Source organism: Varroa jacobsoni, unplaced genomic scaffold, assembly GCF_002532875.2.
Source record: "Varroa jacobsoni isolate VJ856 unplaced genomic scaffold, vjacob_1.0 scaffold_172, whole genome shotgun sequence".
Lineage (NCBI taxonomy): Eukaryota > Metazoa > Arthropoda > Arachnida > Mesostigmata > Varroidae > Varroa > Varroa jacobsoni.
The window spans coordinates 60914-63012 of record NW_019213074.1 but is presented as its reverse complement, the minus strand read 5'-3'; the positions used below and the strand labels follow the sequence as shown (position 1 = coordinate 63012).

The 2099-nt window shown below is 38.8% G+C and overlaps 1 long non-coding RNA gene across 1 annotated transcript; it reads right to left on the bottom strand.

Annotated features, from left to right (window-relative positions):
- Positions 1-231: 231 nt before the first annotated feature.
- Positions 232-2099, bottom strand: LOC111271371 (uncharacterized). The gene is made up of 3 exons (XR_002686825.2): positions 2013-2099; positions 1577-1767; positions 232-924 (listed from the first exon to the last, which is right to left on the bottom strand). It is a non-coding gene; the product is annotated as an uncharacterized LOC111271371 (long non-coding RNA).

The following is a 2099-nucleotide window of genomic DNA, read 5'->3' as shown; positions in this document are numbered from 1 at the left end:
TCCTACAAAGGCCTTTTTTTCGACACGTTTTTGTTTCCGGTAGTTTTTAATAGTTAATGATCGATTCAAGTAGATGTTGATGCCGCAGGTCGCGCGGGTAAATTTGAAATTGGCGTTTAAGGCTTCCTGTAGTGGAAGGCTTTTATGCACTTGCGAATTTTAGCTTAAAATAAATAGTGTCTAGAAAATAAATTAGGATTCTACGTTTATTCATAATGACCTAATCGTTATATTCATTTTCATCAATGCTGTTATTATAAGTATTATTTTTGTGATCCCTCTCCAGCAATAAAAATAGAGTAAAGCCAAATGTTATTTTTAAACTGAAATTATTATTTCACGTTGACCGTCCGATCCGTGAATAAATATTTCGTTTAACCGAATCAACCGTTATTATCTCGAATGTTTGAAAGGATTTTTCCCTTTTTCTATCGAATCAAAAACTACTACACTACATACTTTGTAGGATTTTTCATTATTTTTACTAGTGAAACAAAGCAAGATATCACGGACATATGCAATACACGGCCCATAATAAGCTATATATAGTTCGATTGTAAAAAACAACACGAGAATTGTGTTTAGCGGCATAAGGCAAGGAAGTTCGACACTGAAGCCTTCATCGATTTCACAGCTTCTCACCGCCATTCTGAGGTGCTTGTATGCTGCTGCCTTGTCACATTCGTATTCTTCGCGTGTATTCACGTCGTCCAGGTAACGACGAGGTCCGGTCAAAGCATCCTTTATGTGTCAGCCACCGGTACTAACAGCGTTGTTGGTACATATTCAAGCTAGGCTTGCAGATCAATCCTGGTGGCCAAACTCTGACGCAGAGATATATCAGGACAGTGCCACTGAGGCAGATTTTCTAGCAGGGCACACGCCTCAAAACGGGCCGTGCATTCGAATTGCAATAACAGAAACCTGTAAATTTAACAAGAGATTTATCATTATCAGGCGACAAGATATCTCCAATTGGGAAAGCGCTTGGTTTAGGCACGAGCTAGAATGCACGAATTCTCAATAAGGCCCCACATCACAACAAACCCAAACAACGAAATCTAAGTCGTACGTTGACAGTTAGTGTGATCGCAATGATTATTGCTGCAACTTCTAAACATTTCCATTCTGAACTTCGACAACAGTACAACACAGAAGGCATTTCACTTTCTGTATCCAGTGAAATACGTTTTTATATTCGCTAGCTTAATGAGTAACACAAGCATTCTATGGCACAAAAACCTATGGCCGTATGGGGTACGCGTATAGTATGTATGATTAAATGATGCATAAACTTAATATTAGGTTATTCCTAGACACAGTGTTAATTAAAAATAGTGTATCAATAAATAAATCAATGAGTGTTTTCGTACAGTTGGGAATGGCGTTTGGTTATTCTAGAGTCACATGTGTCTATAAGGGTGCGTCTCGTATTTTGTTACAGCAGAACAGGTTTCTGGGGAGTTGGCGCAAGAAAAGGTAAGACGGAAAAAGAAAAACGTTCCATGAGGCAGGAAACTGATAGTGAGCTGTCTGTCTTTAGTCTCCGTGATAACTTTGTAAATAACGTATTTACCTGCTAATTTTAGGGCCACATTGTGGCCTAGGCTTAAAGCCAGACGTAGATATGGCGACTTCGTTTCATGCTGGGATCCAGTCAGTCATTCATTCATCTGATGAAATGCTTAACAGTGGTACCGGACGTAAAACTCGAAACATGGAGAAGTCTCTGATCCTACATGCTTGATAAGTCGGAAATTACTGAATCTGTACGAAACGGAGGTGGAATAACATCGAGCTGCAGATTATCCTACTGCAGTTATTCTGCACCATAGAAAATAATGCCTATATAAATGTTTGTTAATATGTGCCCGTTATTATTATAGAATTATTTTGCTACGTCAACTATTCTTTGGAAAGCAGCTCAGATGCCATAAAGTTTCAACCATGAACTAGAATTTATTCAAACTGAGCCCATTTTTGAAAGGGTTTACGTAATCCTACATGTATACCTTGCAGCTAGCGTAGTAGTTGACATCCTTGTTTTAGCGATTAATACACCATCCTTCCATCCGAAACTGGCCTATAGTTTGCGCAGC